Source organism: Bombina bombina, chromosome 5 (genome assembly GCF_027579735.1).
Source record: "Bombina bombina isolate aBomBom1 chromosome 5, aBomBom1.pri, whole genome shotgun sequence".
Lineage (NCBI taxonomy): Eukaryota > Metazoa > Chordata > Amphibia > Anura > Bombinatoridae > Bombina > Bombina bombina.
The window spans coordinates 159,407,488-159,434,667 of record NC_069503.1 but is presented as its reverse complement, the minus strand read 5'-3'; the positions used below and the strand labels follow the sequence as shown (position 1 = coordinate 159,434,667).

General features: G+C 40.3%; 1 protein-coding gene across 1 annotated transcript in view; it reads left to right on the top strand.

Moving 5' to 3' along the window:
* Positions 1-20,922: 20,922 nt before the first annotated feature.
* The window catches only part of HHATL (hedgehog acyltransferase like), a 91,197-nt gene continuing 84,939 nt past the window's right edge, over positions 20,923-27,180 (top strand). Inside the window, exon 1 of the mRNA XM_053713755.1 lies at positions 20,923-21,158. The gene's annotated coding sequence lies outside the window, so the exon portion shown is untranslated. The remainder of the gene's footprint in view (positions 21,159-27,180) is intronic.

The following is a 27,180-nucleotide window of genomic DNA, read 5'->3' as shown; positions in this document are numbered from 1 at the left end:
ATCACCCAACCAACCCCCCAAAATAAAAAGCCTAACTCTAAAAAAAAACTAAGCTACCCATTGCCCTTTGCCTAAAGAGGCATTTGTATGGGCATTGCCCTTAAAAGGGCATTAAGCTCTTTTGCATTGGCCTTAAAAAAATTTCAGTAGCTCTCATCCTATTGGCTGTTTTGAACAGCCAATAGGATTTCAGAAGCTCTCTGTCAGGGTGCCATGAATCAGACTGAGATGAGAAGTGCAAAAATAATCACACCTTTATTAATAGCAAAAAATAATAAAAAGTCCACAAGTCAAATAACAAGCCAGGAGTCAAAACCAGAGCTAGTAGTCAGACAAGCCGAGTCAGAAGCCAAAGCGAATAGTCAGACGAGCCGGAATCAGGAACAAGGAAACAGCAGAGTCAGGAAGAAGCACATGGCAAACACAACAGGGAGAAAAACCCTGACAGTAGCCTCCCCTCAACGACCCCTCCCCCACGGGAGGACAAAAGGCTTATTGGGGAAACGGGCATGGAAGGCACGGAGGAGGGTGGGAGCATGAACATCAGAGGAGGGAACCCAAGAACGCTCCTCCGGACCATAGCCCCTCCAGTGAACCAAATACTGTACACGGCCCCTGGACATACGAGAGTCAATAATGCTGCTGACCTAATACTCCTCATGGTTGTCAACAAAGATAGGACGGGGACGAGGCAACACAGTGGTAAACCGATTACAAACCAATGGTTTCAAGAGGGAGACATGAAAAACATTGGAGATGCACATAGCAGGAGGAAGGTCAAGAGCGTAGGCCACAGGATTAACCCGTCGGAGTATTCGAAAGGACCAACATAACGGGGAGCCAATTTATTGGAAGGCACACGAAGGTTCAAGTTGCGTGAGGACAGCCAAACTCTCTCACCAACCTGGTAGGAAGGTGCGGGCAGACGCCTACGATCAGCCTGGAACTTTTGGCGCTGCATAGAACTATGAAGGCAATCCTGAATCTGCACCCACGTGGAACGGAGTTGACGGAGATGCTCCTCCAAAGCCTGAATACCCTGAGACATGAATGAATCGGGCAACAAGGATGGTTGAAACCCATAATTCTCCATGAACGGGGATAACTTGGAGAAAGCATTAATAGCACTATTATGAGCAAACTCTGCCCAAGGTAACAGTTCAGACCAATTATTGTGGTGATCTGAGACATAGCAATGAAAGAACTGTTCCAGAGCTTGATTAGACTGTTCCGCAGCCCCATTGGATTGAGGGTGATATGCCGAGGAGAAGGAAAGCTGCATCCGCATTTGAGCACAAAAGGAACGCCAAAATCTGGAGACAAACTGGCTACCCCGGTCCAACACTATCTCCTTGGGTAACCCATGTAAACAGAAGACCTCCCGGGCAAAAATTGAAGCAAGCTCCTGAGCGGTAGGCAGCTTCATCAAGGGAATGCAATGTGACATTTTAGAAAAACGGTCAACCACCATAAGGATAACAGTATTGCCATTGGAAACAGGGAGCTCGACAATGAAGTCCATGGAAAGATGTGTCCAAGGACGCTCACCATTAGCAATAGGTTGAAGAAGACCCACAGGAAGACGTCGAGGAGTCTTATTCTGTGCACAAACTGAGCAGGAGGCAACATATGCAGCAACATCAGAACGAAGACCTGGCCACCAGAATTGTCGAGTAACAGACCAAATCATTTGGTTCTTGCCTGGGTGACCTGCGGCTTTAGGATAGTGGTAATTGTGCAAAAGTTTAGTTCGAAGATTCTCAGGAACAAAACACTTACCCAAGGGAGAAGTCAAATTAGTACGTAAGGTAGCCAAAATATGGTCAGGAGGTATAACAGGAGTAGGTACAGACTCCTCCTTGGACAGAGGCGAAAATTGTCGAGAGAGGGCATCAGCCCTAACATTCTTACTACCAGGCAGGTAGGAGACCACATAATTAAACCAAGACAAAAATAGCGCCCATCTGGCCTGTCGGGGTGACAAACATTTTGCTTCAGATAGTTTAGTTAAATTCTTGTGGTCAGTAAGAATGAGCACTGGCACGCTAGTACACTCGAGAAGATGCCTCCATTCCTTAAGTGCCAAAATTATGGCCATTAATTCCCTGTCGCCAATTTCATAATTGCACTCCGCTGGAGACAATTTCTTAGAGAAGAAACCACATGGATGCAAGGAACCTTCAGGCATAGGACGTTGAGACAAGAGGGCACCTACTACAGTCTCAGACGCATCGACCTCAAGAAAGAAAGGCAGGACAGGGTTAGGATGAGCCAGAACTGGAGCGGCAGCAAAGGCATTCTTAAGACTAACAAAGGCCTTAATCGCAGTAGGTGACCAATGGAGTGGATCATTCTCTTTACGGGTCATGACTGTGATAGGTTAGACCAAGGAAGAAATTTTTTTAATAAACTTTCTATAGTAATTGGCGAACCCCAAAAACGTTGAATAGACTGAAGACCAACTGGGTGAGGCCACTGCAGAACGGCAGATAACTTGTCATGATCCATGGAGAACCCTGCAACGGAGATAACATAACCTAAGTACACCACAACACACTGTTGCAACATATCTCATAGGACATCATTAATAAATTCCTGAAAAACAGCAGGAGCATTACATAGGCCAAAGGGCATTACAAGATACTCATAATGCCCGCTCCTGGTGTTAAATGCTGTTTTCCATTCGTAGCCCTCCTTAATCCTAACGAGATTGTACGCTCCTTTCAAATCAAGTTTAGTAAAGAAAGTAGCTCCCTTGAGGCGGTCAAAGAGTTCCGTAATAAGCGGAATAGGGTAAGCATTCTTAATGGTAAGACAATTAAGACCCCTATAATCAATACATTGTCTTAACTCGCCACCCTTTTTCTTCTCAAAGAAGAAGCCAGCCCCTGCAGGAAAGCAGGATTTGCGGATCATCCCCCACGACAGAGCATCGGCAACATACTCCTCCATAGCACAATTCTCTGCAACAGACAGAGGATACACCCGGCCCCGAGGAGGAATGGCTCCCTCCGGGTTGCAGGTCTATGGCACAATCGTAATACCGGTGAGGAGGCAAAGTACCGGCACGCACCTTGTTAAACACGTATAGGAACTCTCGGTACTCCTCTGGCAATTGAGATACCGAAGAAGTGCACAAGACTTTAACTGGTTTCCAAAGACAAGTGGAAATACATTGCGGGGATCACGACAAAATTTTGGACCTGCGCCAGTCGAGACTGGGATTGTGCTTTTGGAGCCAGGGATAACCCAGAACAACCGAAAAATGCGAAGGGTTTATCACCTGGAACTGGAGGGTTTCAAAATGGAGAGCTTCAACAGCCATGGACAACGGAGCAGTTTCTTGAGTAACGAGTGCGGGCTGAAGGGGCCTGCCATCAATGGCCTCAATAGCAAGCGGAACGGACCGAGGCAAAACAGGAATGGAGTGCTTTGATACAAAAGCACTGTCAATGAAATAGCCTGCAGCACTGGAGTCAACAAGAGCCTGAGTGACTATGGAGGAGTCCACCCAGGAAAGGACAACCGTGACCAAAGGTTTCTCCTTAAGCGGTTCCAGGGATGAGGATAAACCACCCAAGGTCTGCCCCAGACAGGACCTTAGATGTGAGCGTTTCCTGGCCGTGTAGGACAAGACTTCAAAAGGTGGCCCTGTAACCCACAATAGAGGCAGAGCCCCTCCCTCCTCCTAAAGGCCCTCTCTGCCACAGAGAGACACGTGAATCCCAGCTGCATCAGCTCAGCAGTACCTGGTGACTCGGGACCAGGAGGCATGGGAGGAGAGGGAGGCATGGGTGGGAACAAACACGTAGGAGACAACGGGACAGGAGGCTTCCGCAAGCGCTCCTTGAAAGAGGGCCTCTCTTTGAGTCTGATGTCAATTAGGATCAAAAAAGACACCAATGCCTCGAGATCCTCTGGTAAATCTCTGGCAGCAACTTCGTCTTTAATCACATCAGAGAGCCCATGAAAGAAGGCGGCAACAAGGGCTTCATTGTTCCAACCTACCTCTGCGGCAAGCGTACGGAACTCAATAGCATACTGAGCAACAGATCTTGTACCTTGCTGAATGGACATGAGTCGTTTAGCAGCAGAGGAGGAGTCAGCCAGGACATCAAATACCCTTCGAAAGGAGGCCACAAATTCAGGGTAATTTGAAATCACAGGTTTATTAGTCTCCCGCAAGGGATTAGCCCAGGAAAGAGCTGTGTCAGAGAGTAACGAGATGAGAAATCCCACCTTAGCTCTGTCAGAGGGAAATGCCTGAGGTAACATCTCAAAGAAAATGCCCACCTGGTTCAAAAACCCTCTGCACTGAATAGGATCGCCTCAATATCGCTGAGGTAGAGGTGCAGAACCAGACATGCTCCTGGTAGGACTAGGTGCAGCAGCGGAAACAGGAGCAGCCATAACTTTGGTCCAAAATGTGCAGTACGAGTCAGTAGGGTTTGCAGGGCTAGTGCAAATTGATCCAAGCTGTGATCCTGTTCATCCATCCTGGAAATGATGGCAGGTAAAGGTGGATTATTAGGAATCAGACTGAGACGAGAAGTGCAAAAATAATCACACCTTTATTAATAGCAAAAAATAATAAAAACTCCACAAGTCAAATAACAAGCCAGGAGTCAAAACCAGAGCTGGTAGTCAGCCGAGCCGAGTCAGGAGCCAAAGCGAATAGTCAGACGAGCCGGAATCAGGAACAAGGAAACAGCAGAGTCAGGAACAAGCCAGGGATCAGGAACCAGGAAGGATGTCAGGCAGCCAGGTAATACTCAGGAACTCTCACAAACAGGTCTGAGACAACGCAAAGGCAAAGCATACTGAACAGAGGCCCTTTAAATAATAAATGATGACATCACAATTCTGAGACTGCATCTTGTCTCACATGGATGATGCACACCAGTCTAGCCAAAAAAGGAAGTGCAGGAAATGAGCAGCATCCCCCACAATGCACCATAGTCAGGAAGAGAGGTGAGTAAAATGTCTGCCAGCAGCACATGGCAAACACAACAGGGAGAAAAACCCTGACACTCTCATTCTATTGGCTGATTTGAATTTGAAGAATCAAATCAGCCAATAGGAATGCAAGGTACGCTATTTTGAAACGGCTACCTTGCATTCAACTTCAGTGTACGGCGGCGACAGTATGAAGAGGACGCTCCGTGCAGGATGGTATCAGCTTCCAGGATGGCTCCGCTTTGCACCGCTGGGATGAAGATAGAAGACACCCCCGGGATGGATGAAGACCTCGCCGCCTGGTTGGAGATGGACTTTAGAAACCGTGAGTAGATCTTCTGGGGTTAGTGTTAGGTTGTTTTTTTGGGTTTTTTTGGGTGTTTTTTTTTTAGATTAGGACTTTGGGCTTGAGAGCTGAATGCCCTTTTAAGGGCAATGCAAAAGAGCTAAATGCCCTTTTAAGGGCAATGCCCATACAAATGTGCCTTTAGGGGCAATGGTTAGCTTAGATTTTTTTAGAGTTAGGTTTTTTATTTTGGGGGGTTGGTTGGGTGGTGGGTTTTACTGTTGGGGGGATTTTGTATTTTTTTACAGGTAAAAGAGCTGATTTCTTTAGGGCAATACCCTACAAAAGGCCCTTTTAATGGCTATTGGTAGTTTATTGTAGGCTAGGGGGTGTTTTTATTTTTATAGGGCTATTAGATTAGGTGTAATTATTATTTTTTTTGATAATTTCTTTAATTTTTTGTAATCTTAGTGTTTTTATTTTTCGTGATTTTAATTTTGTTAAACTTAGATTTTTTAAATTTTTCATAGTATTTTTATTTGTAATTTACATTTTTAATTTTTTTTGTAGTGTTAGTTTTTTTTTAATTTGTAAAATAGATATTTTAATTGGTAGTATTTTTTATTTTATTAGGTTAGTTATGTTAGGTTAATTTATAGTTTAATGTTAGGTTAATATTTATTTCACAGGTAAGTTTTATTTATTTAAATAGTTATATTGTAATTTTAGGGGTTTAGGGGTTAATAATAGGTTAATTTTAGGGGTTTAGGGGTTAATAATAGGGGTTAATAGCTTTATTTAGTGGCAGCGATGTCGGGGTGTGGCAGAATAGGGGTTAATAGCTTTTATTAGTGGCGGCGATGTTGGGGGCAGCAGATATGGGGTAAATAACTTTATTATAGTGGCGGCGATGTCGGGGAGCGGCAGATTAGGGGTTAATAACTTTATTATAATGTCGGCGATGTCGGGAGCAGCGGAATAGGAGTTTATAACTTTTATTAGTGTCGGCGATGTCGGGGGCGGCAGATTAGGAGTGTTTAGACTTGGGGTTGCATTACGGCGATTGCCATTCCGCACTTCAGGTGTTAGGTCTTTTTCTAACACTATCCCCATTGATGTCTATGGGAGAAAGCGTGCATGAGCATGTCAAAGCAGTCCTTGGCTTTTGTGCGGTATGGAGCTTAACGCCACCATATCGCACGCACAAGGAAGCTTTTCAGAAAGTCGTAATGGCAGCAGTATGGAGAGTGAAATAACGCAACTTTTATTGCGTTCGTTTCGCACCCTGTTTAGCACAAAACTCGTAATCTAGGTGAAATTGTTTTCTGTTGTAGAAGAATCGGTAACCCCTTTTCGCCTCTTCATCCCTCCAAAGGACCTTGTCCCCGAAGAACAGAGCAGGCTGGCTGGAAAACACCCACAGAGGGTAGTGTAGTGCAGATCTGTCGTCCTAGCATAAATTGTGCTATGCTAAAGCCTGTGGCTTGGATGGGAGTCGCCCTATAGGACAAAAGAGCTAGGTACGGCTCCAAATGATTCAAAATGAACTTTGTTGTTTGAACTGCCCACTAATGTGGACTTGATGTAGAATGGACAAAATTATATTCACTGCTGAAAGAACTGAACTCTATGGAAGCAAACTGCATTCCGTTATCACTCACTATCTCCATTGGTATGCCCCAACGGAAAAACAAGCTCTTGAGACGAGTGATAGCAGCTTGACTGGTGATCTCATTCAAGGGTGCAATCTCTAAATACCTGGAATAGTAGTCAATCATGACTAGGTACGCCTTCCCATGCAGTTCACACAAATCTGCAGCTATTTTCTGCCATGGGTCTGCAGGCAGCGGGGTAGAAATCAAGCGCTTCCTTCTCTGCGTAGGCCGGCGTTCCCGGTAAAAGGCACATTTTGACACGTGGCTTGCAATGTCAGAACTGATCCCAGGTCACCATACTGCCATAGCTGCTCTTTCTCTGCACTTTGTAATACCCAAGTGGCCATCATAAATCCTGCTTAACATCTCCGGCCGCATGCTAACAGGAATGACAATGTGGTCTTGGAACAGCACTAACCCATCCAACTCCGTGAGCTGTGACCTCTCTGACTGGTAAGAATTTAAAGACATCCAGGCTGCCCGGCTCTCGGTCCAACCTTCTTTTACTTAATAACTTCTTGAAGGTCAGTATCTAAATATGTGTCCTTTCTTATTTACTCTAGCTTTCCTGATGAAATGGATTTGGATGCCAGAACTGAATCCACATATACTTTCACATCTGATTTTGTTAAAGATTCTTCAGCAGCAGCCAGCGGGAGCCTGGAAAGTGTATCTGCCACTAACAGTTATTTCGCCAACAGATGCATTGCCTGAACATTGAACCTGAGCAGCCTCATCAGAAGTCTCTGGCATCTTAGAGGTATTTTGTCAATATTATAGGAGTTGATTAGAGGGACTAGCGGTTTATGGTCAGTCTCCAGACTAAATTTCTCTAAACCCACCGGGAAGCGCTCACAGGCCCAAACTGCAACCAGGCACTCTTTCTCAATTTGGGCGTATTTTGACTCAGCAGCCATCAATGTACGAGAACAGTAGCAGCCATCAATGTACGAGAACAGTAGGCGATGGGCTGTAGTTTGTTCTCATTCAGCTGCAGGAGGGCGGACCCTAGCCCATAACTGCTCGCATCAGCAATAACCACAGTCTTTTTAGAAGGGTCGTAGAACCCTAACACTGGTGCAGACCCCAGCAAGGGCTTGACCTGTACAAAAGCTTCTTCCTGTGGAGGACCCCAGACCCAAGCAACATCTTTCTTCAACAACTCTGTGATAGGGTGTAGTACTGTGGAAAAATCTGGAAGGAACCTGCCCACATAATTCACAAGGCCCAATATTTGTCTCAGCTCATATACATCAGAAGGACTTTTCATCTTTTCAATAGCAAGGATTTTATCAGGGTATGGCTTGATACCATCTCCATTGATGATATGCCCAAAGTTACACACAACTCAATCACTGATCATGTTCTTCCAATGTAGACCCATACACTAAAATGTCATCCATAACGACTGCTGTGCCCTCGTGGTCCCTTAGGGGGGAATTTATCTCTCTTTGAAAGATTTCAGGAGCAGAGGATATCCCAAAGTGGAGTCTGCAGAAGCAAAACCGACCTACCGGTGTAATGAAGGTAGTCAGTTTGCTGCACTGTGGATCTAGAGGTATCTGCTAGAAGCGGCTGGAAGCATCCAGTGTAGAGAAGAACTTTGCCCCAGCTAGTTTCGGAGCTATGTTTTCAAGCGTCGGCAGCACACATCTCTCTCTCTAAACCGCCTCATTCAGCCTTTTCAAATCTATGCAGATGCATACCTTCCCTTTTTCTTCACAACAGGCACAATGGAAGCACACCAGTCAGTTTCTTCAACAACCTCTTCAATATCTCCCATATTCTTCATACGCAGAAGTTCCTTCTCCACTTGAGGCATGAGCGGGAACAGAATTCTGCGAGGAGTGGTAATGCTGTATGGGACTGCATCACTCTTAAGTGATATTCGGACTGGGTTGTAATTCAGTAGGCCCAATTCACCAAACATGTCTTCTGAAATCTCATTCACTCTGGCGACTAGGCCCAAACCACAGGCTGCTTTTCTGCTCAATAGGTTGTTAACACACTGACCTCTAATCACATGCACCCACATGGTGAATTTCCTCTGCTTGTACTCACAGCTGGCAAGAAATGTCCCTGTACAATCGATGCGGCCACCAGAACGATGAACTTTCGTTGTAACTTTAGCCAGCTGAGGCTATCAAGGCAGTTTTATGAATGCTGCAAGGGACATTACTGTGATGTCTGCTCCTGTGTCAATCTTAAAGGCAACCTAGGCTCCCATTACAGTAGGGGTAACCCGCCAATCTTTGTCTGAACCCGACCGTTCAAGAACAGACCCTACAAAGGACACTTCTTGACCCTTCTAGTCACTATCCCCCTGCATCTCCTTAATGTATTCAGTTTTACACACCACTTCAAAATGGCCCATTCGGTTACACTTTCTACATCTTTTATCTTTAGCGAGGCATACAACATTCTGATCATGGGTATGGGTATTCTGTCTCTGATTTGCTCTTCTTTAGCAACACCAAACTCACAGTATTCCGCTAGTTCATACAGGCTGTGCACAAATGACTCCATAGATTCTGCCATACGCTGAACATGTTTATGAAAACAAGACCTCTCATGAATCACATTTCTTTTGGGCACAAAGTGAGCACTGAGTTTGGTCATAACTATTCAGTAATGTAAAGGCATTAAACACTGGCTCTTAATCTTTCCCCATAGAGTGTAAAAGAAAATTAACTTGTATTTCACCACTCTCCTTGTCCAGCTTGTAAGCAATCCTGAAGCGTTGAAACCACTGATGCCATGTGGGCCAAGCTGCAGGCTGAGAGAAATCAAAAGGCTCAGGCGGAGTAAACTTCGACATTGTCATCAATCAGGAAACAGAAGTGCAGGCAAGTACTTCTGACACCATGTCATGAGATGCAGGACACAGCATAGAAGGTACAACCCTATTTTATTGCAGAGCATAGAAGTATAAAGCTGGCACAACACATCTAACTTAGTAACTGTGACAGAGACTAAAATGGCTGTAAGCCACGCCCCATGCGGTGATGTCACACTCCCACTCTCATCACAATGGCCCTTTAAGCACAGGGACATTTATTAAAAATCAAGAAACAAAAACTGCAGCAGGACATGCATGGTGACTGATGGCTCTTCTTAGGAGCAGCAAAACATAGCAGCTCTTCAGCCTGACTTTTTATGTATTTCACCCATTTTGAGGAGTTAAACACGTGTTTAGTAGTGAATATTTGTTTACTTCCAAAATGCTCAAAAGAGTTAGAGAATAGCATTATTAAATTAGAATGCCCCCTTAACAAATTTGAAATAGTTTGATGACTTCCACACTTTAAAGACTGAAAACTGTGAGAAAGTTCTGTTTATAAATATAATTAAAGGGACAGTCTACTCCTAAATTTGTATTGTTAAAGAAGATAGATAATCCCTTTATTACCCCAGTTTTGCATACTCAACATGATTATATTAATATACTTTTTACCTCTGTGATTACCTTGTATCTAAGCCTCTACAGACTGCCCCTTTTTGACAGACTTGCATTTTAGCCAGTCAGTGCCCTTTGATAAGTAACTCCACGGGAGTAAGTACAACATTATCTATATGGGACACATGAACTAGCGATGTCTAGCTGTGAAAAAAATACACTGGAATAAGAGACGGCATTCAAGGGCTTAGAAATTAGTATATGAGCCTACCTAGGTTTAGTTTTCAACTAAGAATACTAAATGAACAAAGCAAATTTGATGATAAAGGTATACTGGTTTAAAATTGCATGCCCTATCTGAATCATGAAAGTTTAATTTTGACCAGACTGTCCCTTTAAATGATAATAGAGCAATGCAAATCCAGAAGCATATCCCCTTCTAAACACCAATATCAAAGGTGATTGCAATATTACATAATAAGGAGTATCATGGTATCTCTTTGGTAAACGACAACAGAGTTACTGTTGAAGTAGTAGACAGGCCTTCCTCACATCCTGACCTGTATTACAATAATCTCCTGCAGCTTTTGTTTTTTGGAAATACAAGAATCCCTATTAAATAGAAACTGCACAGGCTCTGGGATTGTTGTCTGTTTCCTGCACAATCTTAGTTCTGTTTAAACCACTTTCTTTGCTGCCAAGATGTAATTGGAATTTAGACAAAGATGTCTCTGCGCAAAATTTTGGGGAAGTGAGGCAGTATGTTTTGCAAACTAAAGAATAGTGAGACAAATTGCCAAGTTACCCTTTAGCTTCTGCATAGGTTCTGCTTAAAACAGCAAACATTCATAGTCATCATTTATAGACAGCTAGGGTTGCCACCAGTCCCTTAAAATACAGAACACTTATAAGTTACACATGCTGCAGGGTGTGCAGGGAGGGATATGAATAGTGCTGTCTAGAAACACAATACATGTTCCTCCCTGCATACCCTGCAGCATGTGTAACTCATAAGTATTCAGGTGGCAACCCTATAGACAGCTGAAGGTATTGCAAATTGGTACTAAATGTTAAAATGAAATGGATAAAAAAAACTTGGACAATTCTTACAATGCATATGAAAGAACGCTATTTAAACATATTAAAAAGCACTTTCACGCTAATAAAAATCAGCAAAATCTATAACACAACAAACACACATGCCCACTACATTCCTAATGGCCTTATTCAAATCCTTTAGAGCAGGACCCTTGCTAAGTATCATGGGAAATGTAGTTCCAAAACACCTAGGGTGCCAAGGTTGTTGACCCATGCTTTAGAGAGACATATACACATCACTACCTACTGTTAAAAAGGGATAAATCAACAAACAGGCCCATCAGCCCGTGATATAATAGATATTGCCACTTTGATAAAGAAACAGTAAAAATGTACTTCCGTTATCAAATTGTGCCCAGTCTTTTTATGTGCACACTTTCTTAGGCACCAGCTCCTAAGATTTTACAGTGTATATGTACATGAGTCTGTGATTGGCTGATGACTACCACATGATACAGGGGGCAAACAAACTTAAGGAAATGTTGAATTTTGTTAGGAAAAATGTATTGGATGTGCTATTGCATTGTCTTTTTTTATGCAAGTGTTGGTTATGCAATTATACTGCATTTGACAGTGATATTATACATTTAGGGATTTGGTAAAGAATAAAGGGTTGTGTGATGACCACATTATAGCTATGTTTGTGCCTTTTCTGATAACTAGACTGAGTCCCCTACAAAAAACATTGTGGCTCATGTTATCAAGTAAGGCAATTGTTAGATACTAATCCTATAAACTTTTATAACAGGTTTATAACACAATCACCATCAATACCTACCATTAATAATAGCGAATGCTTTGTTATAGTGCTCCTGTAATTTTTCAAAACTATTAATGGCTAGATCACATTGGATGTGATACTGATAATGCATTTCTTGCTAATTAGCACTAGGCCAAACAGTATCAATAAGACATCACTTGAAAAAAAAGAAAAGATTTAACCAATGCAACCAATGGCATCCTCCGCTAATGCAAAATAATTTGTGCATATTACAAAGTAAAGTCTAGGTTGCAAGGTGTTAAACTCTAAACAGTATAATAGTCTTTGTATCCACAGTAAGAATTATATATATTGGGGCAATAAAGATATACACTCTATATATCACCCCTGTCAGATGCTCTGTTTGCTGTTACAATAGATAACAGGTTAATGTATTCACCTTGCGATGTATTCCCTTCTCACACTTCTTGTGTGGATTAGGTGAGAGACACAACTTTCATCGATTTTAGTGCTCTTTTAACAACACGCTTTCAATACTGGTGCTCATATACAATAACATATACCCTTGTTATATAAAGCCTGATTTTCAGATGAAGCAGTGAATTATGTGCTAAAGCGCACCTTTATCAGATGCTAAGGCACAGTTGGTAAGTAAAGCTCCCTCTGCGGACCCTTCCGACGTCACTATGTTTCTTCGGGTTTCCCTGGGGCTGTCTGTTCCTTCGGTTGCCTCCGTAAGATCGTTACAGTACTTTTACACTGACCACCTCTCGTGGCTCTCGCTTCTGTCTGTTATGTTTGGTTTCTCTGAAGCTGTATTGAACAGTGTGGATAAGTAAAACTGTGAACCGCTGCTTTCTCCCGAACTTCCTGCTCCGTTCATCTGTGTACTGACATCATAGGGGGTGTGTATATTACAGCCCAATCGTGAGGACAGCCACTACTATTTAAAAGAATAGAGAGTGGAACCGGTCTATGCATAAGAGAAAATGTGAGGACAAACCACGCTCTATAAAATAAAACTTGATTTTATTAGGCAGTTTAAAATAGCGACAGTACCGCTCAGAGCAAAGAAAAAAATGTGAATGTAGCATAGCACAGATGGCCAGGGCCGCCACTAGAAATGTTGGGGCCCCTGACTTAACAATTGATCAGCCCCCCCCTTCCTTTACATGTGCAATTTTTGACCAAGTGACTAAAACGTATATGCACTTTATTCTTAAGTGTCTATTTAAACTTGGAAATATTGTAAAGGTAGTAAAATACAAACACACAGACACACTGAAACACACACACACACATAAGGATTCACATATAGACACTCTAGCAGACACGCAAAGAAACACACTCAGACACAGACACCCAAACAGAAACTCAGCACTTGTTTACATTGACCTGACAAGTAATGAGGTAAACTACAGTTTTGTAAAAAAAAAAAAGAGATTTAGAAAACAAAATATGTTGTTCTGATTATCTTTTTGTAAAGGAAGATGCCAACTAAATGATGACAACAGCATGTTAAATGGTAGATTGGTGACTTCCGGAAAGGTCTCATTAGTCTCAAAGTCTGTAGAAAGATGTGAATAATCAATAGTAAGGTCAAAATGTCCTAAAAAGGAACAGACAATGGACACACACACACATAACAAACTCAAACTTGCACATACACCCAAGGAAACACAGACAGAGACAGCCTCAGAAAACACACAAAGACATACATACACACACACCCACAGAAAGCACACAAAGACGTACACACACATAGAGACAACCATATAAAACACAGAAAGACATACATACAGAAAACACACACCCTCACAGAGACATCCACAGAAAACACAGACATACATACATACATACACACACACACACACCCTCAGAGACCTCCACAGAAAAGACAGACATACACACCCACCCTCACAGAGGCATCCAGAGAAAATACACAAAGACAAACATACACACACCCTCACATAGACACCCATAGAAAAAGCACAAAGACATATGCACACACCCTCACAGACATCCACAGAAAATTCACAAAGACATACACACCCACCCTCACAGAGAGACCTAAATACATACACACTCATAGAGACACAAACCAAAGCACAAAGACCTAAACACAGACACCCACAGAAACACTCACAGGAAGAAACATGTATGCACCTTGCATCCCCTAAATAAACAGTGTGTGACATGCATGATAAAAAATTGCAGAAATTAAGAGATCACTTTATAAAGAATCATATTTTTAAATGTGCAAACAAAAATAATTCTGTGAATTCAAAACTGTACATTAATGATCTGGGTAGATGGCTAGATGAAGAAAAGTACTTTTAAAAGGTTGATATATGTTTGTTTGATTTTTCCCCATTTTCCCCAACCAAGAGCACCACTTCAAATATAGTGTACAAATGTTCCAATCTGTCAGCTGTACTTATGGATTTTGAAAATGCTGTACTCTATATGGTCTTGGTGGAACCATAAGCTGTGGTACTCATACCATTAGATCTGGTTAAATGCAGGATTTAGGCTTGTTGGTACATATTTCAAAATGAAGTCAGCAGCAGTGTAAACTGAACAGTTTTAAGTTAACCTGTCTCATTTCAAACACTGAACAATCTTAGTCTGAGAGTATAACATTTTATGCAGATGTAAAAATCTTAGATAAAATATAAAATGCCTACTTGCATCTGGAAAGTTCTTGAATAAAGGGGCAGTAAACTGGAATGTTATATATATATATATATATATATATATATATATATATATATATATATATATATATATTAATGCATATCTGCCAAAAGGGCACCTACCATATGTGTATTGAGGAGGAAACATTTCTGCATGGTTTTAAATATAGAATTTCTACAGCATTGTCAAATAGTCATAAATACACTGCTGCTAAAAAAATGTGTTTTTATGGACCCCTGGCCCCACCATACAACTACTACCACACTGAAGTTACAATCTGAAATTGCACAAAGAAATAAAAAACATTTGCTACGTAAGTCCTACCTCCTCTGCAAATGAAAGTAATCTGCCGTCTGACTCAGGCACACACTGTACAAACAAAGTGCCAAGTCTGTCTCACAATGTGCATAGTGGTTTAGTGCACACTCAGATATCCTCTCAAATGCTAATACTTTACTCCTTGTAACAACATTTCCCATACTCAATTAGCACTCTGCTGTAGTACCCACTGGTGGCTGCCAAAATATAAAAAAAAACAAAAAAAAAACCTTTTTTTTTATTTTTTTTTAGTTCTTGCCTCATGGGGCCCCCCTTGCCCATTGGGCCCCTGACAGGAGTCACCCCTGTCACCCCCAGATGGCGGCCCTGCAGATGGCTTACACTTTTCGGCAAACTGCCGTAATCATAGCCTACTGTGTGTGATTCAGTGCAACCTTAAAAAGACGTTAAAATGACCTAATTGGTTGATTAACTATGCTTCATTCTCTCTACACCTGATTCAATAGCAAGGTCATAACCACAGAGGTAACAATGTATGTCTTAAAGGCATAGTTTGCCTATATCAGCCTTATTATTGATGAAATACAATATGCTGGGTTTTCTTATGTAAAGTTTTGGCACAATATAATATATATATTGATCTACAGTATTATCTCCAAGGCTGGATAAATGACTAAACGATTGTTTTACCCACCAATTTCAACTGCTGGGAAATAGTGCATTATAAATTTGACACATGTATGCTGGCATATTCTAGTTAATAGAAAATGTATATCCAAAATGAATACACCAATTATCACAAGGGATAGTTTCTAAAGGCTTATATGAATAGCGCAAGAACAACTTCTAGTATAATAAACACATGAACAAAATACATTCTGCACATAACCACCTAAACCTCCAGACTCCACACTGCACATAACCAGCTAAACATCCAGACCTACACTGCACATAACCATCTAAACATCCAGACTCCACACTGCACATAACCACTTAAACATCCAGACCTACACAGCACATAACCATCTAAACATCCAGACTCCACACTGCACATAACCTCCTAAACCTTCAGATCCCACACTGCAATTAACCACCTAAACCTACAGACCCAACATTGCACATAACAACCTAAACCTCCAGTCCAAACACCCCACATAACCACCTAAACCTCCAGGCCCAACACCGCACATAACCACCTAAACCTCCAGACCTACACCGCACATAACCACCAAAACTTCCAGACCAACACCGCACATAACCACCTAAACCTCCAGAGCCAACAACGCACATAACCATCTAAACATCCAGACTCCACACTGCACATAACCACTTAAACATCCAGACCTACACAGCACATAACCATCTAAACATCCAGACTCCACACTGCACATAACCTCCTAAACCTCCAGATCCCACACTGCAATTAACCACCTAAACCTATAGACCCAACAGTGCACATAACAACCTAAACCTCCAGTCCAAACACCCCACATAACCACCTAAACCTCCAGGCCCAACACCGCACATAACCACCTAAACCTCCAGACCTACACCGCACATAACCACCAAAACTTCCAGACCAACACCGCACATAACCACCTAAACCTCCAGAGCCAACAACACACATAACCATCTAAACATCCAGACTCCACACTGCACATAACCACTTAAACATCCAGACCTACACAGCACATAACCATCTAAACATCCAGACTCCACACTGCACATAACCTCCTAAACCTCCAGATCCCACACTGCAATTAACCACCTAAACCTATAGACCCAACAGTGCACATAACAACCTAAACCTCCAGTCCAAACACCCCACATAACCACCTAAACCTCCAGGCCCAACACTGCACATAACCACCTAAACCTCCAGACCCCATACACCGCACAGCCACCTAAACCTCCAGACCCCACACCGCACAGCCACCTAAACCTCCAGACCCCACACTGCACAGCCACCTAAACCTCCAGATCCCACACACGCACATAACCATCTAAACCTCCAGACCCAACAACGCACATAACCATGGAAACTTTCAAACTCCACACTGCAAATAATCCTCTAATTGCCAGTAAAGAAGAAAGTGCCAAGATTAATGGGCATTACCCGGAAATGGCAGGAATGCAACTGGATATACAGGTACAGAGACTTCATTTATGAGAATTGAGACTGGGATGGGATGAATAATACCTCTCTCCTTTAAAGGGACAGTTTAGTCAAAAATAAACTCAGATAGGGCATGTAATTTTAAACAACTTTCCAATTTACTTTTATCATCAATTTTTCTTTCTTTTCTTGGTATTTTTAAATGAAAGTGAAACCTAGGTAGGCTCATATGCTAATTTCTTAGCCCTTGAAGGCCACCTCTTATCTATATGCATTTTGACAGTTTTCTTTCACAACTAGAGGGTGTTAGTTCATGTGTGCCATATAGATAAGATTGTGCTCACGCCCGTGGAGTTACCTAGGAGTTAGCATTGATTGGCTAAAATGAAAGTCTGTCAAAATAACTGAAATAAAGGGGCAGTCTGCAGAGGCTTAAATAAAAGATAATCACAGAGGTAAAAAGTGTATTAATATAACAGTGTTGGTAATGCAAAACTGGAGAATGGGTTATAAAGGGATTACCTATCTTTTTAAACAATAACAATTCTGGTGTAGACTATTCCTAAATTGTGCTAAATTGCCCCATTTCCACTTCATAATGTGATCCCTACGGTAGCTGTACTTTTTGATGCAGATCTGCTTTGTTTCTCTGTAGAATCTAACACCAAGATGCATTAGATTTTATAGATGCTTGTGAGGTTACTTGGTGCCTCCTTGTTTGAAATGTGAGTTTGAAATCCATCGAGCATCGCTTCACCTTTATTTTCCAGTTTTGTTAGTGGGATGTTACTGCCATTAACATCTATATTTGTGTGAGGTGTACAATACATGATCTCTTGCACTTCAAATGTGAACCGTTAGCAACATGAGGAAACAATCATTACAGCTGCAACACTTGGGTTATGTATGTTTGTAAGTGTAAAATGTCTGGTTTTCTATGGTAACGTAGTCTCACTGGATAGAACAAAAAGTGTCTCAGGGGACCAGTCGTGAGCATTCTGGGGAATTCTAGAGGAGTGGGTGGGACACTTTACTTACACCTCAGTCCAACATGCAAAATTCATAAGCAGTGGTGTCTCCAGACAGTCACTTCATGGAAGCCCACTGGTGATTTGTTGGCAGAGCTGGAGTAAAGTGTGCCATGGGCGGAGCTGCGCAGAGTGGTTGGGTAAAATAAGGCATTACCAATGTTGGTGGGCACAAGGGGGAGCCAGCCATTATGCTGGGGGGGGGGGGCCCCTTGGCCCCCACCCTGGTGATCCTACTGTTTATAAGGACTCTACTGTGAGTATCTGCTTCATAGAGCATTTTTTTTTATATTTGAATTAGCTTGTTCTGTAACTCATTTTATGGGGCAGATTTAATAAGTAGTTTCCGGATCAACAGAAACGGCAGTTAAGAAGCAGCGGTCTTAAAAGGTGGCGGACTGCAATCATTCCGATCAGATACGATCAGGATGATTGACATCCTCTGCTGGCAGCCGCAAATGATGATTCTCTGCATTGCACCAGCAGTCCACAAGAAATGCTTGTGCAATGTTAAATGCCGATAGCGTATGCTGATGGCATTTAGCAATGTCGGGCAGACATGGTTCGCTATAGAAAATCATGTCCGCCTGACATTTGTTTGACTGACCCCTGTGTGTCAAGATGTGAACAGCTACTTGATGGATGCTGCTCCACTAAATATAATACAGAGTAACCCCAACTTACTGTGGTGAAGAGAGGTCGGCTCTACAAAGCTCTTGTGATGTTGCGCCAATTTTTTTGTTGTTCAAGATATTAGTTTTGTAAATGGGTTGGATTGAATCTAGACCAATATCTTCTCCCAGAATAGATTTTAAGGCTTCTTGTTTATATTCTAGGCAAATTGTGGGAGAGGATTAAAGTATAATTCTAGATATATTTGTTAGGTTTTCTGAGTTGTAGACACGCACATTTTGACTCCACCTGTGCTTATATTTGTAAACCGGTAGAAATGCCTACATCTGCAAATACAAAACCTGTAATTATTTGATTAATATTTTTTATAAATAAAATTATTAAAAAATACAATAAGTCCCAATCTTCTCTGCTTTCGTCTTTGGTTTTTGGGTTCTAAAATGCAAATACAAGCGTACCTCGTATTATTGCGCTTCACTTTATTGCCCTTTGCAGATATTGCTCTTTTTACAAATTGAAGGTTTGTGGCAACCTTGTGTCGAGCAAGTCTATTGGCGCCAGTTTTCCAACATATAAACACATAAATACACATTAATAAACATATATACACACACACATATATATATATAAACACCACCAGCAAAAACATTACCATTCACTGAAGGCTCGGATCATGATGGTTAGCATTTTTAAGCATTTTTTTCATTAAGGTATGTACCGGTATATTGTTTTTTTTTTATATATAATGCTATCGCACACTTAATATTCTACATTATAGTTTAAATATAACTTGTATCACTTTATTGCTGTATTCGCTTTATTGCGATGGTCTGGAACTAAAGCAGCAATATCTCTGAGGTACGCCTGTTATAGTCTTTATTTATTGAAAACAACAACTATTGCCTTTCTGGTTACAATACTGCACTATCTTTCTGATTCTACTGTGTATACAAAAGTATAAAGCATGATATAAAACTACATTTAGGTTACACGTATAAGCTATATTATGACATGTAAATTTTACCTAAATGACATAAGATTTTGTTATTTACACCATAGGGCCGATTAAGGAAGCAGTCAATGTTGCTTATTCCGCATGAGCCTTCAGACTTGCCGGAAATATAAGTTACATTTACATTTCCGCCACCTCTGAGGCAGCGGATAGCAATCATGCCGATCAGAGATGATCAGGATGATTGAAATCCCCTGGCCGCGAATCTGCAGGGGGCGACATTGCACAAGCATTTATCTAGAAATGCTTGTGCAATGTTAAATACTGACAGCGTACGCCTGACAATTAATAAATTCGCCCCTTTGTCCGATCCCCTCTCCAAACTGTCCCATTTTACAAATGCAAATATACAAATATTTTGAAATCCAAACCTTTCCAATTCCAAGCAGTTTGGATAAAGGTTTTTACACTTGCATTACATTATAAATTCCACAGAGACAATAATATATATTGGTTTATACCAGGGGCGCCCAAAAATTTTGGGCCAGATTACAAGTGGAGCACTAAATATCGCTTTAATGAAACAAGAGCGCGCTTTCATAGGCTCCTATAGGGCCTCGTTCTGATGCTGTCAGAGAAAATAACATTAGTAGCAATATACTAAACTATTTCCTTTTTTTTCTATAATATTTAGTCTATTCTTTTGCAATGTCATAATAAAATTTTAATAACATAATAAAAAATCATTTATGTATAGATGACTGCAATAAATAATATAATCCCTATTTGGAGACAAATAACAAAGATTTGATTCTGAATTTCCTTTTCAAAAAGAAATATCTAAAACAAAAATGACATTATAATGTTAACAGCAATCCTGCAGATAAGTGTGATTAGAAAACGCAGAGTTTGCTCACTGCAGCATTAATGAATAATTCATGTGCACGTGTCAGAATCTACGGACCATGCAGAATTGTACTTTTTATGGGATATTTCCACCAAGGTGGGTTCTAGTTCTGAGTCTGACCAAGCCCACTGCACACCTGTACTCTCTTCTCTAAGAGTCCTGCTTAGTGTCACAGTCTGTGTTGTGACAGGCAGCTACCAAACCAGCCTATCTCTGCACTGTTCTTCTTCAAACATATCAGCCTGATCTGAACTTACTTAGGGAGCTTCTGAGTGCCTGACCACTTTACTGCCTGGACATATGGCTCTGTCCTTCTTGCAAGTGTTCAGCTACATTCTCCTCTTTAATATTTAATTTACAGAAGGGATTTTATCACTTCAACAACACTTCTGAAATCCTAAAATCTGTGCTGGTTTCTACACGTTTTTTCAAGGTTAGTAGCAGGGGGGGGGGGGGGGGATTAATTAATGCCAATAAGACATAAATCAAAATAATGGATGCATTGTTTTTGTTTGTATTTGCATTGCAAATTAGAATTGTGGCTCTGCACTGCTCCAATAAATGTAAAGTGAAATGTTTAGCTGTACTGCAATAATCTTGTCTATGGCAAGCGCTCCAAAGGGAATTGAGTGCAGCTAATTAAAAGATGTGTTGAAGTAAATTGTGCATGCTTTGTTTTATATGGATAGATGATAGATAGATAGATAGATAGATAGATGATAGGCAGGCAGACAGACACACATACAGACAGGCAAATTTATATATAGAGAGCAGTTTATTTTGATAAATATATAATTATGTCTACCCCTTTTTATGTATGTCTCTTTTTCTCTAGATATATACTGTATATATGATAGAGAGATATAGACACATTGATATAATAGTTATATAAACATATAATAACATCAAATGGATATGATGTTTATATTTTTATTTTATTCTAAAATATTCTGAAGCATCAGAAAACTTAATTTAATTCAAATGAGCCTTAAAATAAAAAACATTTTTATTTTATTTATCATTACTATTATTACCAATGTTTGCCTTTACACACCCTTAAACTATTCAGTTACATGACTATGTGGCTTTAAATATATATTTGAGACAGAATGCCATTTTCCTGCACTGTGCCCTGTAAGTGTCACATACCACTGCAGCTACAGACACCGAAGGCTGAGCTATAATTGGAAAGCGATGCGGCATGCAGCTGAATAAGGCTTTTCCCACCAGCAATGCTGGCTTGGCAATCTGCTTTAAGTAACCTGATTCACTAACTTTATCTTTACACACCAGGAAAAAAACCTGCAATGCCCTTCAGTAATAAAATCACCACTAGATCAAGGACTATATAACTAGCTACATTTACACATTTAATAACAAAATAAAATGATAGTCTACTGTGCTTATCTCAAGAGTTTGTACATAAAATAATATTACAGATTAAACTGCAATTATATGATAACACCCTATAAATACTGTAACTGTCATGCTATTCACTATAAAACTTTTAGGGGTACAATGACTTACGAACAATAAGCACATTGCCATCACAACATTTTTCTGCAGTCAAACAATAAATGAACATGCTGGGGTAGTCTGACATGTTTTGAATGCATCAACTCGTTGCTTGCTGCATCCGTTTTTAAATAGCTAAACTCCACCCACGGTTTAAAGGACTTGCTACTGGATTAGAGCACACATTTGTTATTTTGTGAGCAAAATATCAATTGTTTTGCAGTTTATTATCTTATCATCTTTGTTAATCCAATTAGGGACTGAAATGTGACAGGGTTAGGATTGGTGAGGTTTGTATTGTGTACTACCAGTTCTCAGAATTGGAAAACTATTAATTTTCTAACTTAAAGGGACAGTCAACGCAAACATTGTTATTGTTTAAAACGATAGATGATGCCTTTACTACCCATTCCACAGCTTTGCACAAACATGGTTATATTAACATACTTTATAACATTTAAACCTCTAAATTTCTGCCTGTTTATAAGTCCCTAAAGACAACCCCATGATCACATGCTTTTGTATTTGCTTTTCACATCAGGGGAAGCTAGTTCATGTGAGCCATATAGATTAGACATGTGTAATTCGATTCGGTCCGAATCGAATTCGGAGATTCGGATCGATTCGAATTTCCGAATTGCGGTAGTGCCGAATCTACCGAATAAATCTGAATCAATTCGAATTTATTCGGTCGATTCGGATGGCCGTGTATTACACTAGTATTGTACAGTATATTAGGCTTTATCACTCTGCTATGGGTTAAAGCTAATATACAGTACATTATACTAGTGTAATACACAGCACATCCCACCTAACACTTACCGAAATTCCGAATTTCCGAACCGAACCGAATTGAACCGAATCCAGCCGAATTTTTTTCGAATCCAAAAGAATCCGAATTAATCCAAAACAAATTAATTAGATTTTTTCCGAATTCGAATCGATCCGAACTGAAATTCAAATCGATCCGAACCGAACCGAAACAAATTTTTGCGAAGCTGCACAAGTCTATATAGATAACATTGTGCTGACGCCTGTGGATTCTTACAACACAGCACTAATTGACTTAAATGCAAGTCAATAGATAATGTCATGTGATCAGGGGGCAATCAGAAGAGGCTTATACAAGGTAATCAGAGAGGTAAAAAGTGTATTAATATAACCGTGTTTTCTGTGCAAAACTGGGGAATGGGTAATAAAGGGATTATCTATCTTTTAAAACAATAAACAATTTTGAGTTGACTGACACTCAAGTAAAAATAAACTTTTATGATTTAGAAAGAGCAGCAGTTTTAAGACATTTTCCAATTTCCTTCCATTATCAAATTTTGCACAGTCTTTTTATATGCACACTTTCTGGGGATCCTACTGAGCATGTGCACAAGCTCACATGGTATACTTACACTAGTCTGTGATTGGCTGATGTCTGTCACATGATACAAGGGTCCAGAAAATGGGAGAAAAAAATAATTTGTCCAAAAAAAACAACTACTGCTTATTTGAAATTCAGAGTAAGTTCTATTGCATTGTGTTTGTATTATGCACGTGTTAATTATGAAATTCTACTGCATTGAGTGGTCATTTAAATATAGAAAATTGGTAGAATAAAAAGTAAAAGTATATTGCAAAGTTTTTTTTTACTACTACACGATTAAACGTTTTGGTCTAGATTATAAATTGAGCGCAACTCTGAGTAATACCAGCGCACTCTAATGTGAATGCGACCTCGCATTCGCATTGCTAGGAAGCGTGCTTCCTTAGGCTCCTATTACCTAGCACAGTGAAGGGTGTAAGTCATTCATTGATGGGCAGCAAATATAAATATATATGTATTTAACCATATACAGTACATGTATATTTACTGGGAACACACAGTTCCCATAGACTGCAATGTAAAGGCACTTTTCAGTGCCGTTTTTATTCTAATACCCCACACCTGCTAACTTTAACCCCTAAAAACTGCCTAGTGCAGTTGTTTTGTATGGGGGGAAATGCTATATATATTTTTTTTATAACAAAACTATAATATACTGTACTTTGGGGCCAATTGGGGGACTTTTAGAAATTAACAAGAGATTTGATCTCTGGTTAATTTTCTGAGCGCTAATTACTACCACGAGCTTGCGGTAGCAATAACCAGCCACTTGTAATGGCTGGTTATTTATTGCGCGCCCGTAAAGAGGCAAATTTACCAGTTTATGGGCGCACAATAAATTAGCGCTCCACTTGTAATCTGGCCCTTTGTGTTGCAAGTACTTACTATCCTTTTAAGACAAATCAGTCAAATGAGTTTTGTTTCAGTGTTAATATACCTGCATTTAGCTGGTTTGCGTGTCTAGCTAAATTTCTTGAATATCTTAAATATCAGCTCAGATTTTGTTTTTTAATGGGATGTTAAAGTAATTCTTTATTTATATATATATATATATATATATATATATATATATATCTGCGTGTGTATATATAATCTAACTGTCTGCTTGCAAGAGAGTGCCATACTTTCTATGTGTTGTGTGTATATACATATATATACCACTGCATTGCAAAAGATCTTCCTGCAAAATAACGGCTATAATGCTGAAAAAATGGCAATTCCAGCGTAATGGTCAGGAACGCATATTACAAGTCGTGTCGGTATAGCTGTAACGCAAGCATTTAAGCTTGTAACGCAAAGTCCATTCCGCACTCAAAAAAAATTAGTTTTTGTGTGGGATTCTTATTGCGCCGTATTACAGGTTGTGCGTTCAGGCAAAAAAGCTTGCATTACAGCCTATACCGCCGTGATCCATACCGCCATCTGAGACCAGTAGTTATGGATTTTGCGAAACAAAAATGTTTCACAAAATTCATAACTAAACTGTTACAAAGTACACTAACACCCATAAACTACCTATTAACCTCTAAACTGCCGCCCTCCTGCATCGCAAACACTATAATAAAGCTATTAACCCCTAATCCGCCACTCCCCGACATTGCCGACACTATAATAAAGCTATTGACCCCTAAATCTCCGGCCTCCCACATCGCCCGCCGCTACTAAATGAACCTATTAATCCCTAAACTTCCAGCCCCCACATCGCCGCTACTAAATAAACCTATTAACCCCTAAACCTCTGGCCCCCCACATTGCCGCTTCTAAATAAACCTATTAACCCCTAAACTGCCAGCCCCCCACATCGCAAAACACTAAATGAAACTATTATCCCCTAAACCTAACACCCCCCTAACTTAAAATTAAAATTACAATATAACTATCTTAAAATAAATAAAAACTTACCTGTGAAATAAAAATAAATCTAACATTAAACTATAAATTAACCTAGCATTACTATTCTAATAAAATTAAAAAAAAACTACCAATAAAAAAATCTAAACTACAAATTTTAAAAAACACTACAAAAAAAATTAAAAAATCTAAAATTACAAAAAATTATAAACACTAAAAAACAAAACCTGAAAAAAACCTAACGTTAACCCCATAAAATCTGCTCACGGTTCTTGAAGTCCGGACATCCATCTTCATCCAGGAAGCGAGAAGTCTTCATCCAGGCGGCGACACCTTCATCCATCTCGGGGATGTCTTCTATATTCATCCCGGCGGCGCGGAGCGGTGCTATCCTGGAAGCTGACCCCATCTTGCGCGGAGCGTCCTTTTCATACAGTCACTGCCGTACACTGAAGTTGAATGCAAGGTAGCCGTTTCAAAATGGCGTACCTTGCATTCCGATTGGCTGATTTGATTCTTCAAATTCAAATCAGCCAATAGGATGAGAGCTACTGAAATCCTATTGGCTGATTTGAACAGCCAATAGGCTTTCAGTAGCTAGGTTTTTTATTTTGGGGGGTTGGTTGGGTGGTGGGTTTTACTGTTGGGGGGACTTTGTATTTTTTTTACAGATAAAAGAGCTGTTTAACTTAAGACAATGCCCTACAAAAGGCCCTTTAAGGGCTATTGGTAGTTTATTGTAGGCTAGGTGGTGTTTTTTCTGTTTTTATTTTTGATAATTTTGTTTATTATTTTTTGTAAACATTCTGTTTTTTTTATTTTTGGTAATTTTAGATTTTTTTATTTTTTTTGTAGTGTTAGTTTTTTTTTAAATTTGTAATTTAGATTTTTTTATTTTATTAGAATAGCAATGTAAGGTCAATTTATAGTTTAATGTTAGGTTTATTTTTTTTTCACAGGTAAGTTTTTATTTATTTTAAGATAGTTATATTGTAATTTTAATTTTAAGTTAGGGGGTTGTTAGGTTTAGGGGTTAATAGTTTAATTTAGTGTTTTGCGATGTGGGGGGCTGGCGATTTAGGGGTTAATCTGTTTATTTAGTAGTGGCGATGTGGGGGTCCAGAGGTTTAGGGATTAATAGGTTTATTTAGTAGCGGCGATGTGGGGGGCCGGAGGTTTAGGGGTTAATAGGTTTATTTAGTGGCGGCGATGTCGGGGAGCGGCAGAATAGGGGTTAATAACTTTATTATAGTATTGGCAATGTCGGGAGTGGCGGATTAGGGGTTAATAACTTTATTTAGGTGTCGGCAATGTCGGGGGCTGCGGATTAGGGGTGTTTAGACATGGGGTGTATGTAAGGGTGTTAGGTTTTAAAAGTAACTTTTTTTTCCCCTTAGACATCAATGGGGTTGCGTTACGGAGATTTTTCATTCCACTCTTCAGGTGTTAGGTTTTTTTCTAACACTCTCTTCCCATTGATGTTTATGGGGGAAAGCGTGCACGAGCACGTCAAAGCAGCCCTTGGCTTTTGTGTGGTTTGGAGCTTAACGCCACCATATTGCACGCACAAGGAGGCTTTTCAGTTACTCATAATGGCAGTGCTATGGAGAGTGAAATAAGGCAACTTTTTTGGTGTTAGTTTCGCACCCTGCTTAGCGCAAAACTCGTAATCTAGGTTTACATTTTTAAAACTCTCATTTTGTTAACACAATTT